General features: G+C 35.6%; 1 long non-coding RNA gene across 1 annotated transcript; it reads right to left on the bottom strand.

Moving 5' to 3' along the window:
* Positions 1–1,776: 1,776 nt before the first annotated feature.
* On the bottom strand, positions 1,777–3,951 carry LOC109365624. Its single transcript, XR_002111334.2, has 3 exons — positions 3,913–3,951; positions 3,208–3,287; positions 1,777–1,985 (listed from the first exon to the last, which is right to left on the bottom strand). It is a non-coding gene; the product is annotated as an uncharacterized LOC109365624 (long non-coding RNA).
* Positions 3,952–13,773: the final 9,822 nt, after the last annotated feature.

Here is a 13,773-nt window from a genome sequence, read left to right as displayed (position 1 = left end):
AAAAAAAAGGTCAACTTTCATGAACATTTACTTAGAGCATTCAATTCAATTCAGACTAGTTATTTGTGTTTAAAAATAGGAAAGTGGCTTACTTCCTGGACTCCATGGTGAGCAAGAGCAATACAGAATGATTTGACAATACAGAAAGGTCTGCTGTTGTTGGTTTTTGTTGTTTGTTTGTTTTTCTCCTGCTCCTGAGTTAGTAGGGATGGATCTCAAAAAAGATGAAGACAGATCAAGTAATAGACACTGGAATTTTCTAAGAGTAATCAGAGCTATTTTGAAAAGCTTTCAACTACCAATCCATGGTTCCAGCTTACAGTGAAATATCCTCTGCTTAAGATAAAGAAGAACAGATTGCTCTTAGGGTGTATAAGAAATACCTCACTTCCAAATAAAAGGACTAAATGATACAGAATTATGATATTTTCATACACGATTTACTTATGATAGAGACAGGTCTGCACCTTAGGAAAAGTTAAAAAGGCCAGGGTCAGTGTGGAGAGCCATAAACAATTAACTAGTATAATTGAAATGTGTTTGTTTATTAATTTATCTATTTCATACAGAGATTATACACTGACAAAAGACAAGTCAGCTGATAAAAACTTGTACATTAACATGAGGAATCTACTGATTCTGATTTAAATGCTTGCATGAATATTAAGTTCCACTCAAATATTTAAAAGGGTGCTCTTAAAAGTCATTAAAATCAGGACCACTGATAATGTTTAATATGTTTCATTTTTTACCTAATTATTTTATCAGACTTTGCTTATAATGAAAGAGAGATAAAAGCCAATCCAGAAAATCTTGCAGAAGGTCCCAAGGTGTGGTGAATTCTTTCAGAAAGCAAATAATAAGATAGTTCTTATTTTATGCTCTGCTTCTAACTGCTAATTGAAAGATTCCTGGTTTCATGACATAATTAAGGAAATCAAATGCAATCTATGTATACAAATATCCATTAGTTACAGATGACAAAAAAAAATTTAGGAAAATTTAAGCAGACATTAGTTCCTGGTAAGTCCTCCTAAGAAACTTGGAAAGTTGCAAATGATCAGCAATGCTGATAGGAAAGCCCTATAGTCAATTAGCAGTTGAAAGAACAATTTCAAGGTAATTTTGACAGTGAAGTCACATAAATACTGTGCAATTGTTGTAGTCTAGAAAAAAATGGAAATTTATGTTTCACAGGAAACACTGATATTTCATATTATTTCCATCAGTTTTTGGAATAACAAAATGTATATACATTAACATATATGTAATTACTTATTTTTGTTATACACATTTTGAATATAACAATAAAATGCAAGATTATCTTGATTCAAAAATGGTGATATATTAATATTGTCATTTTAGACTACAAATTTTTCAGAGTACAAAGTTGTATGGGAACTGCTGAACTACAGCCTGAACTTCTGATTGATCATCTGAGGTGAGAAATGAATCAGCACTGGGAGCACAGGTGAAGGTAATTCACCTGTGCTGCCAGAAGGGATGGAGCCTGTCTCCACCTCTCCTAGACTCATTTAAGACCTGACTACCAGTGAGGAAGGATCTCTTTCTGGAGATCTCTCCTTTGGAGTTTTACAGCAAGCTCAGGACATAGGTAAGTGCTCTATCTAGTCTCTTTTGATATAATAACCTGCTTAGTCAAACTCTCTGGTATATTTCATAATTACAACATCTGTATATTCATTAATTATACAAAAGTATTTTTTTATTTTCCTATTTAGATTTGTATTGATTTAAGGCATCTACAATCTATTTTAAATAAAGTATGCTAAACACCCTGGACAAACTACATTTGATCATGTAATTCCTTTGACAGCCAACATCAAAATCCACCTTACAATACTTGCCTTCTGTACTAGCAGTATTCTTCAAAAGATCCCTTGCAGATCCTCTGAGATAGTTTCCAATTTAGCCTTATCTAAAGCCAGTACTGTCCTTAACTCATGTCATTTTCCTGTCCTCATCTAGAGAGAGAGAGAGAGAGAGAGAGAATGCATTAATCTTGCTTTAGTTATGATCAGTAAGGCAAGCCAATGATTTGCCTTGGTGAACAAACTCTTTCTATTCCTTCTTTGCCCTTACTCCAGCTTAAGTTATCATTCTTGCACGTTTTCTTGAAAAACCACATTCAGTATTTCCAACAAGCTCTCAAGAGGATTTCCCTACAGCAGAATCCTAATGCATCCCAACATCATATTTTGTATTTCCCTAAGGAGAATTTTACTTTTGCAGACACTGCAATTTGTAGCAAAAGATCACTACAGAAAATTCATGTTCAGCTCTACTACCCTAATGGACACGTAACTTCTCTAAGACACTGAGTAGGAAACAGAAAAGGTTTTGCTGTGTTGGTTTTTCTTAAAAGATAAACAGCCCTTTCATTTCTTATTATGCCTAACCACCCTCTGCCAAAAGAGAAATCAGTTATTCTCTAAAAGCCTCAACTCTGCATCATAATGCAGCAATCCCTGTTGGTGGAGGTGAGTTGCTTTAGTTATGTGTGGGCTCTGTCTATGATGGCACTCATCCCAGAGCCATACTAAGTAGCATCTAACTCTATAGAGTCCGTTAAAATTGGTTTCTGCTCCTCGAAGAAATTATTTTGTATGTCAGTACCACTCATTCCATGCAATATTAACAGTTCAGGTAATATCGCCTGAAAGCTGTCATTAAGGTACATTTGGGGCACCCTCTAGAATTCTAACTACTGGAGTCCTGAGCACTCATACATCCTCTCCCAATCTTTCCTTTCAGGAGAAGTGCAAAAGAGGAATCAAAGAAAGGAAACCCTGAATAACACAGAACAGCTTCATACTCCTTATAAAAAAACTCTTTGTATTAAGTACAATTATAAGATCAAAGTGCAGAAAAGATGGCTAAAAATAAGTAGAAACAAATCTCAGTTCCCATTCCTTTATTCCCAAGAACAGATAGTAAAAATAAATGGGAGTGATGGAAGAATGAAATTTGAATTGGGTGGGCAATGCACAATTGATGCTTTTGTGGTTTTTTTTTTTTTGTGTGTGTGCAATAGACCTTTTTCCTACATCTTCAGTAAGTGACTTCAGAAACTTCAAAGCAAATCTTTCATACTCAGTACAATATTTTTTAAGGACTAGCTTCAAGTAATTGCCAGAAGAGCAGAGGCAGGGACCTTTATCTAATAGATCAGATGTTTGAACTCACATATGAAAGTGGAAAAGCAGGGCTAACCTCTCCTCTGCTTGAGAAAAGCTGATTTCACTTCTTCCAGATCACGTGAAGCACTATCACACAACAAAGGAAAAAGATGAGGAGATGGACAATTGCACATCAGCACTGCTAATTAAAATATTTATGTAGTAATTAAAATATTCACATCAGGAGGGGAAGCTTCCCATAGGAACACGCCATCCTTACAAGCAGGCTAGAAAGTCATTCTAGGTTTCCCGGTTATCTAAGAGATTCATAAAATATTGATTGCTCTATTATAACTGAAGGTATATCTGCACATTCTCTCCGGAGAGAGTATACCCAGTTTACAGGCATTCTTTTCCTGATCAGTAGGCCTTGTACCAAAACGTTTTGGTTTTTCCCACACTGCCCTGGTGTCAAAACCAACCTGCAGATATAGATGACTTCAAATTCAGTCAATTCAAACCTCTGATAAAGCTCTCTTCAGTCCAGTTACTAGACTGAAAAGTTAAATAGAACTCTTTTTCCACTTTCTCTTCTTCCTCTTCCCAGTCTATTTTTCACTCTTGTTTAATCAATGGATATACAGATGGTGTGTGTATGTGTGTGTATATATATATATGTATATATATATGTGTACATATATATATGTACATATATATCTAGGAGCTTGGCTAATATAATTTATATTGGAGGAAATGAGAGAAAGTCACTCACCCTGTCCTGGGCTCATGAGATGAACTCCTGATGGAGCGGGTCTCCAGAGAGATCCTTCCCCACTGGCAGTCAGCTCTTAAATGGGTCTAGGTGCCTTCACCTGTGCTCCTGTGGCTGGCTCATTGCTTGCCTCAGGTGATCAATCAAAGGTTCCGGCCGTGATTCAGCAGCCCCATACAACTCTCATCTGTAATCTCCACCAAGTATTAAATATGTTAAAAGGAAAGAAAGGAGAGGAACAAGGAAACCAGAAGATTACTGGAAAAGAGAGGCTGTGAACGGAGAGGAGGAGCTATAAAGTAGTTTGAATGGAAAGAAAAGTTGACAAAAGCAGTGCTTATGAGCCAGTTAGTGAAACCTGGGAATCTGAGTGATTAACAGAAATAGAGACCACAGCGGAGCGGGTTACTATGCTGCAGCAAGTGGGCAGATAATCTTAGTGAACAACAGCATCAACAACAACAAAAGCAATATTCTAAAGTAATTCTAATTTGTTTTACTACAAAGCATAAGAAATTTTATATACTGGAGATCTTGCAGTGCAGCTATCAGAAAAAGACAGATTGGACTGAAGAAATCAGCAGTGACATGCACAATTTGAGCCCATATTAATATTTTATATTGCTATATATCCATGAAGTTTTATGCAGTCAGGCACATGACCTGAACACTATCAGAACTGGAAGGTTCTTACAGTACCCACTGTTCATCCACTACTGCTTTGATGGAAGCATAGGTGCTGCTAGCTGGGAAAGATGGCATCACAGCCACTTTACAGGAGTGATGATTTTCTGATATTCTCCTTATCTTACAAAACTAATATATTGACTACTCCTGAGAAAAGGATAAAGATATTGACCTTTGCAGCAGTATGTGACTTAACTGACAGACACCAGGGGTGTCGTCTTTGATGATTTCAAAGAATCCAACTGACAAGATCCCAAAGCTGGTTCCCATAGCAACCACAGATGATGCATGACTGTATTATGTTTGATTTCCCAAACATCGTTTCAGCTCCTCCCTGAGATTTAGTTCTTGTTTGTTTGTCAAGCTAGTTCTCTGAAAAGCATGTTCCATTGAAAGACTCCAAAAATTAATCCTCCACCTATTTCTCAGTAAAACACGTTTTTTTGCTCACAGATTTACAGTTTCAATCAAACAAATTAGATTGGGCTACTCTCCAGATTCCACTGCCAAGCCTAGTGAAGTTCTTCCCCAGAGCAATAAAAGAATTTGTCAAAAGCAACCCACTAGAGCCCATCAGGTGGAAGTGGCCAACCCAAGAAAGAACAACAGATTAATATTGCTCTTGTGTAAAGTGGAAAATTTGTATTTCAATCTAGATTAGAGAACCAAGAAGAAAAACTGCTGGAGGTTACACTTTAGGCCATGAGATATGGGACATAATTAGCAATTAAGAGAATACTGTCCTAAGAGGACAACATGAATATTAATTAATATCAGCCCTCTAGGATACAAACAACAATATGTCTCTGGAGGTATAGAAGTTAATCAGTTTTGGTGCTAGGATTATTGCTCTTTCTTGCAAATGTGCAATAGAGGGCTTCATTAAAATAGTGAATAAAATATACTCTTCCATTCATGACACATGTGCAAATGTTAAAAGGTAAATGTGGAGGACTGGGCAAACAGTGACCCACTTCAAAGACAGTTGGTGCATATGAATATAAAAACTCACATACAGACATTGACGTTGCACTTTAGAGGGTGCAAAAAGAATGAAATATCTTTACAAACGAAGTGTTGTGTAGACATATATTTCTTTTTTCTTTTTTTTTCTTTTTTACTCCACAACAAGCCCCTAAATTGGCTGGTTCCAGGCTGTAATTTTTTTACTATATTTTGCTCTAATGTACTTTCTTGTAAATTTAGTTCATACTGAACTTTCATTTTGCCTTAGAAGTATGCTTACAATGGCATATAACTCTGTAAAAGCAACAGTCTAAACTCTCCTGGGGAAAAATAAATACACCTCTACAGGAACAGTGAATGAAACCAAAATCAAATAACAACTCTATGTTACAATACAAGTATGAAAGGAAAACAGGAGAACAACTAGGAAGGGAGGAAGCTGTGGTAGCTGTGGCAAAGTGAAAAATCATCAGTGACATGGTCCATATATTGCTTGCACTCATGACTAGCATACAGACAGGAAGAGGCCACGGTTACTAACTGCATGCAAGAGGAACTGTACAGCGAGTACATAGATGCTGAACTTGTATTAATGCTCTGGCATCACAATCTTTAAACAAGGTACATTCACATTGTCTAGGAAGGATAGAGTATATTTTACTCACAGTGGGGTTGAAGTCTTTGTAATGAAGACTGTAAAGCTCAGAGGAATATTCAAACTTGAAAACTGGGAAAAGACAACAGGCCTGGAATAGCCTAGTACAGTCAGAAGTGACATACTAAGTTAAGTACATATGGCTAACATTCAGAACATCACTGAAAAGGTCAACAGGAAAACAAAATCCATAACCACAATAAAGATGAATCACAAATTAGAAAACATGAACATTGACTAGCATGTGAAATATTAAGAAACAGAGCAAAAGCAGCATGGGTAAGTACTTTCAGGTCAATAACTAAAGTCTAAAATGCATGACAGGAAAAAGAATGATTGGCATCAACTACCAAACCTGCCTCTCTGTGGTATCTTAGAGAGCTGGACATTAAGCCAGTCAACTATCATGTTGTCTGGAAACCAAATAATGATAAATTCTTATAAATAAATGAGATAAAACTGGACACAGAGAAGGTGTGAGAAATGTAGTACAGTAAGCAAAGGATCTTGTCAATGTCAACATCACACAACCTTTGTAGGGAAGGAGGAGCACAATGGAATCCCTATGAGTGAAAATCCCACATCATGTATGATAAAAGCAGACTACTAGGATTGTAAGTTGGACTGAAACAAGCTTCAGTCTAGAGATTAGGAAACATTGAATGTGAGATACAAGATGATGAAAATTACACCAGTTTATAAAAGTGAAAAATTTCCATGACTATAACAAAGTCTCGTCAGAATAAAATGTAGACATACAAATGGGTACAAATGATGAATTAAAAGTAGTAGAACAGACAAGACAACTCTGCTCTGGATTTGGCTGTGGGAGCACAAAATAGCAGATGAGCTTCATGATAGATAAGTAGTAAGTAATACGAAGACTGAAATGTTCAAAGCCACGCCACACCTGTTCACACATTCACTGAATACTGAACTTTCGGATATTGCTCTACATCCTGCGGTAATTACTGACAGGTATCTAGAATCCTTCAGACAGCAGAAGTGTAATAGCAGCTAAAAAAGGTCAAGAAAGTGCTGGACATCATCAGAAAGGATATGGAAAAGGGAATGCAGCAAGCTTCCTCAGTGCACACTTATCTCTAGTGATGCATGCAGTTCTAATCTCTTAAAGACATAATTAAATTAGAATTTCAGAGGACAACAGAAATTATCAGAGATGTGGAACAGTTTACAATTAAAAAATAAAACAAAAAAACAAAACAGAAAACTCATAGATCTTTAAGCTTGAAGATGAAGAGGAAATGGCTGAAGGTGACAAGATTTATGTATACAAAACCATGGTAGTAGTGGATAGCACTGAAGAAAATTCAGCTTCATACTAAACCTGCAGTACTGAAGCTAGGGAGCAAGTGATAGCATGAAAAAAAAACAGGCCAAAATTCACTTAAGTTCAGGTGTTTCCCTGATGCTGTTAAATATAATCCTGTGGTTTAGATACTTCATTAGTAAGTGGTTTTATCCTCATCTTTGTGTTTAATAAGTACTGAAGGTCTTTTCTTCCATGAATTTCCCTAACTGCTTTTAAACCAATTTCTACTTTGGCATCCACTGCATCCTTTGGCAAGTAATTCCACAGCTTAATTAAGCATGGTTTGAAGCAGCACTTCCTTTTGTTCCTTTTAAAACCTCTCGTCATTTCATTTGATATTTTTCACTTCTTATTTTTGTAATATATCATGGATAATCATTCCCCAACATCTTTCATGATTTTGAATATCATTAATTAAATATGCTTCCTCATATGTTTATCTGAGATTAGCTGTACTAAGTATCTTTTACTTACACCTGTTCTATAACTCTGTTAAATTTCATATCCTTTCTTACGTTTTCCAGATTATTATAGATTTGAGATAAGAGGATCACAAATTATTGTAATATTAAAGATTTAAGAGCATCACAGATACATGTAAACTGACCTACAGCAGTACTTCTTGTTTTTCCCTTTTCTTTCATCCATTCCTGACAATTCCTACACGCACTTTTGTGACCTCTGAAAGCGTAGCTGGTGTTTTAATGGCACTAAGACCTCTTTCTTGAGAGGTTAGAGAAGGTTAATTCATATTTTTTTCAATTATGCAGTAACTAGGGTTGTCCTTGTCTTTCTTTATCTATTCTAAATTTCATCTGCCACTTTTTGTTCAGCCACTAAGATATCAGGATAGTGAAATAACTCAGAAGTTAGGGATTGTTCTCATTATGTGACATCATTTTGTATTATCTGAGAGCTTTGTCACCTAAATATTCTTCATTGTTTCAAATAATGTATAAGTAGACTGAAGAGGACTTTTCGCTTCCCTTCATTTATCTGTAGAATGGGAGTAATTTGAACAGCACTTTCACCTGTTCTCATATATTGTATTATATCTTTTATAACTATTATTTTACTGCTACATCACTTGTTTAGATGATGATTTTAATCTTAAAAAGTCAGGAAGCTTCTTATAAAATGAAATCCTTCTTTCTTATATAACTTTTGAGGAGGAAACTACACCCAGAATGCATCTCCTCACTAACCACGTAAACTGGAAAGCAGCCTCTCTCCTGCTTCTCCTCAGGTTGCTGATACAAAGGGTCATGGCACTCAAGAGGAAATCAGCATGCAGTTATTGGTAACACCAGAGGGTATACATATAAACACCTAACAATCAGATCTACACACTGCGGTTGCCTGATTATCAGTTAAACTCTCTGCTGTAGGGCACGCTCACTAAGAAAACACAAATCTGTTGACTGGTACAAACATTCTTTACATGATCTGCTTCAGCTCAATGCTTTCCGCTTCAAATAATCTCTCCCTCTTACTTGCAGCTTAGAGGTAAAGCTGTACTGTGATGTTATCTGACTTGTTGAAAACATGTTTACTTTTCTTCAGCTCCTTTGCTCTAAACACACTGGCAGAAGCATCAGAATTTTTGTGAAGATCACATGTACCATATGCCATAAACCTTCGTGGCAGATAATTAGATCTACTATGCTCCGTGCTGAAAACCCTGAAATTTCTTTCCTTTAAGCACAAAATCAGATACCTTTTTTTTTTTTAAGTTCAATGTGGATTTCCTTCTACATTTTTATTTGGAAAGTCCTGGTGAGGAGAAAGTATATTTTTGGTTACTTGCTTATTCTTTCAAACCATCAAATTTCCTCTTTTCCCTGTCTACCGCCACACCCCAAATGGTTAGTAATGTTGCCTCCACAAGCTCCTGGCTCTTCAACACTCCTAAACCTTGACATTTTCAGCTTTATACCTTTACTAGTACAGGGGACTAAGTAGGTTGTGAGTTTTCTAACCAGCATATTTCATAATCACTCAGCTAAGATTAGTGGTTGCATATATGAGAGAAATTAAGTCATATTTTGAATTGTAGAAAAACAGGGATATATCAAAGTAAACATTACTAATTTCTGAACCACATTTAATAGGGATGATCATTTACTACTACAATTTCAAGACTCCTTGCTTCTCAAAAGGAGCAATGTAGATCAATATTTTATCAGAATTCTTATCGAACTAGAATCTTAATGGATTTTTCCCAGCATATGTTATTAGCACACCCAAAAGTTAAATCATTGTTTCCTGAAATAGCTCAGGTTAATGTTTGATATGCTAACTCACAAGCACACCTTAATCAAAAACAGACTGCACAATTTGCCCATAGATGGTCCTTAGGCCTCCTCATCATCACTCCTAAAACACCGTTTAAGTGACAATCTTCTCTTTCCTGAAGTGTCTATCTAAGCAATGACCACTGTAATGTATACTGGAATTCTGTTTCAACACATGTACAGCTGTGTATTCAAAATATTATTAGATGAAATACCAAGTGAGTATTTTTTTGTTATGGTTACACAAAATAGAGGAACACTGTTAGTAGATAAGCTTAGAAAGATCTGATATATGAGAAATACAGCAAAGTATATAAGTGATAATAAAGCAAAATTTTGCGAGAGGGCATTATATAAAATCATGGCAATAAACCAGCTATTGCTGACTTTTCATTTAGAGAAAAAAGAGCTTATTAAGCAAAGGGAGGCTAGTCTAACTTGCTAACACAGAAAAAGTTTAATAACTAAGCAGAGCCTCTAAATAATAATTCCTTTACTTGTTCCATAGTAATTTTGGTTTTATTTTGAAGGAAGGATTTATCCTGCACGGAAATGAAACAAAAAAATTAATTCTAAGTGTTCACTTTCCATTTTAGCCCCTGCTGAGAATGTCCTTGATTTTGTTAAATTTGTAATTTTACTGGAATGTATGTTAAAACAAAAATCAACAGCAAATTACACACAATCTGTTTTCGTTCGTGGTCAGGTATTTAAAGTTATATGTATTCTTTAGAACATGCTTAGCAATGATTTATTCTTAACACGGTAAGTAGTTAAGTAGGCTTTATCAGAAACAAATCCGTACATTTTATAAATAAAAAAGTTCTGACTGCATATTGAATTATACATACCATTTGCTTAACTTCATTTCAGACTGAAGAAACTTTTAGCAAATCAAATTTTTACCCTATCAATAAGACCTGTGTGCTGGATCCTGCACTTTGGTCATGAAAGGCTGTAAAGAGGAAAAGGATCTGGCAGTGTTGGTTATTGCTTGACTGAACATGAGCTAACAGTGTGCCCAGGTAAACAAGAAGGCCAATGGCATCCTGGCTTGTATTAGAAATAGTGCCATTAGCAGGAGCAGGGAGGTGATCTCAGCTGTATTCAGCCCTGTACTCAGCCCTGGTGAGGCCACATCTAAAGTACTGAGTTCAGTCTTGGGCCCCTCACTACAAGAAAGATGGAGGCCAAGGAGCACACCCAGAGAAGGGCTATAGATTGTGAGGGGTCTGGAGCACGAGTCTTATGGGGAGCAGCTGAGGGAATTGGGATTGTTTAGGCTGGAGGAGTCTCAGGGGAGGCCTTAATCACTCCCTGCAACTACCTGAAATGATGTTGTGGCAAAGAAGGTGCCGATCTCTTCTTCTGGATTCTGGACTAGAGGGCATGACCTCAATTTTTTCCAGGGGAGGTTCAGGTTGGATTTTAGGAAAAAATTCTCCACAAGATTGGTCGGGCACTGGTAAAGGCTGCCCACAGAAGTGGTGGAGTCACCATCTATGAAAGTAATCAATAAACCTGTAGATGTGGTATTTCTGGACATAGTTATTGGGCAATGGTGTAGTAGGGAGACTGTTGGACTAGATGATCTCAAAGGCCTTTTACTACCTTATTGACTCTGTGATTCTATGATCTCAATTTCATCCCAAATACCAGCTATATTATGAATCATTGCATCATCGTATTCCTCAAAGTGTTACCAAAAAAAAAACCCAGAAATAAGCAAATGAGTATATGCTGTTGTGTAGCGTTGCTGCTACTGCTATTCTGCTCCATTAGCAAAGAAATCAGAGCACACAACAAAACCTCATTAATTCTTATTTTCCAATCCTTTCCAATACAAATCACCTTATTTCATGCATTGTATAACTTCAATCCTACAGTGGCTTACACAGTTAATGCCAAGAGCATATCAGTACGGAGAAGTCATATCACTACAGCAGAAGCTACTAAATGAATATAAAATAACAGAAGATTTGTATTTTTCCATTCCAAGTGTCTTTGTCAATTTACATTTTCATTCTCCTCTGTCATGTTTGTTCCCCTATTGACTTTTTAAATCAACATTTTGCTCCCTTTTGTCTTGAACTTGTTCCAGACTACATAAGGTAACATACTTTATCTGTACTATGCATAACATATAGGGTTCAATTCAAATGCCTGCTTTGGCATTGTTTCAGTTTCTCAGTGGCAGCATACAATCTACCAGACTATATACCTATGATAGATCTATTTCAGATTAAAGGGAAGAAATTTTAAAAAGTAACTACATATAATAAATCAAAATCAAACAGAAAGAAGTTAAGAAAATGTCTGCAGAACAGACTCCATTTTTCAAGTTGCTCTATCATTCTATCAAAAATAGAAATTAGTTTGATGTAAATGCAGTAGTCTCAGAAAGTACAGAACTGAGAAAGTATTATATAGTAAAAAGCAAGCAAAGAGCAAAAAGAATCTATCAAAAGCTAGATGATGATGAAGAGTAGCATTTTAAGTATCACTCTCTCCGTCTGGATTTTAGGACTTTAGGTATTATTTTTCTAATAGATTTTGTGCATACCCTCTACAGACAAATGAACATAGCTTCAAAATTAATAATTGTTGTCCTCTTCCTTATTATATAGTAGAATATCTAACACTAAATTAACTTCAAATCCTGAAATTAAGACTAGGATAAAATTGAATTATCAGTTCATAAGGTAAATTGTAGCTTATTTTTTTAATTTCCCCAGTGTTTACCATAAAAATAAAATTAAGAGTAAGAGGGAAGATCTACATCATTTTCTTTTTAATTTTATCAAACAGACCAAAGCAAAGGTAACTTCAGCTTTTCTAGTGCCACACAGAAACATCATTAAAGAATAACCAATATTGGGGAAAAATAAATGAAAAAAGCAATATTTACACAGCTGCTTGTCTATGACAAGCTCAGTTATCCTTTTCCCTTCTTTCCTGCTAGAGAACTGCATGCTAGACAACTCAATTTTATGAAGAAGAATAACAAAAATATTGTGTTTGTAACAAACAAGATTAAAAGGTAACAATTGTATTCTACAATGAAGAAGATTAGATTTTCAGCCATGTTATATGGGCTTCTGGTTGAACAGAGATGTTTTTCCTTGTATTAAACATGTAAACAGTGTATCAGTTGTCAGTCACCGCACTGATGTCCATCAGAAAACCACCAAATCATCTAAAAAGTAGTGTGGAAACCTATTGCGTGCATAATACTAAGAAGTCCTGCCTTGCTTCAGATTTTGGGGATTATTTTTAACTGAATTGACAACAAAACAAAAAAATGGAGTAAGTGCATAGTCTCATCCACACAGCATATTACATTTCAAAGTAGTTATTCTAAAGTCATAAAAAACTTTTCATAAGTAGATAGACACTGTTGTGCAAATTCATGATGAGAAACAGTTATCTACCAAAACAATTTATTGTGCTAATTATATTCATTAGTTACACTTCTAGAATAGCCCTTTTTCAGCTGATGAGCCTCCACATCACTGCCTTTATCCTCCATCTTTCTTCTGTTTTCCTTCTAAAACATCTCAAAACAAATCAGAAGATTTTAAAGAATGGGCATAGGCCAGAAAAAGGGTCCAAAAAGAGAACATACTGCCAAGCATTCATTTAATTTCAGAGCTATCATGAGGCTCTTTCCTTCTGTGAGATTCCTAAAAGATCCTTGGTTGGACTCTAGATACTATGATGGCTGAAAGTTAAATGGACCAAGAGTTGTGGAGACAGGAATTCAATAGTAACTTTGTCTCTACTGAGCTAAAAATGACAAAAAAGAAAATGAAAGGTAATAAAAGAGATGAGTCGTTCTCCTTGATTTTTATATCATCTTTATTTATAAGTCCCTTGCATATATTTTTATTATTTTAAAGGCAATTTATTTATTATTTTTAATTTAT

The sequence above is a fragment of the Meleagris gallopavo genome, chromosome 1 (assembly GCF_000146605.3).
Source record: "Meleagris gallopavo isolate NT-WF06-2002-E0010 breed Aviagen turkey brand Nicholas breeding stock chromosome 1, Turkey_5.1, whole genome shotgun sequence".
Classification (NCBI taxonomy): Eukaryota; Metazoa; Chordata; class Aves; order Galliformes; family Phasianidae; genus Meleagris; species Meleagris gallopavo.
The sequence above is the reverse complement of the archived record's forward strand: the minus strand, read 5'-3'. Positions and strand labels throughout refer to the sequence as shown.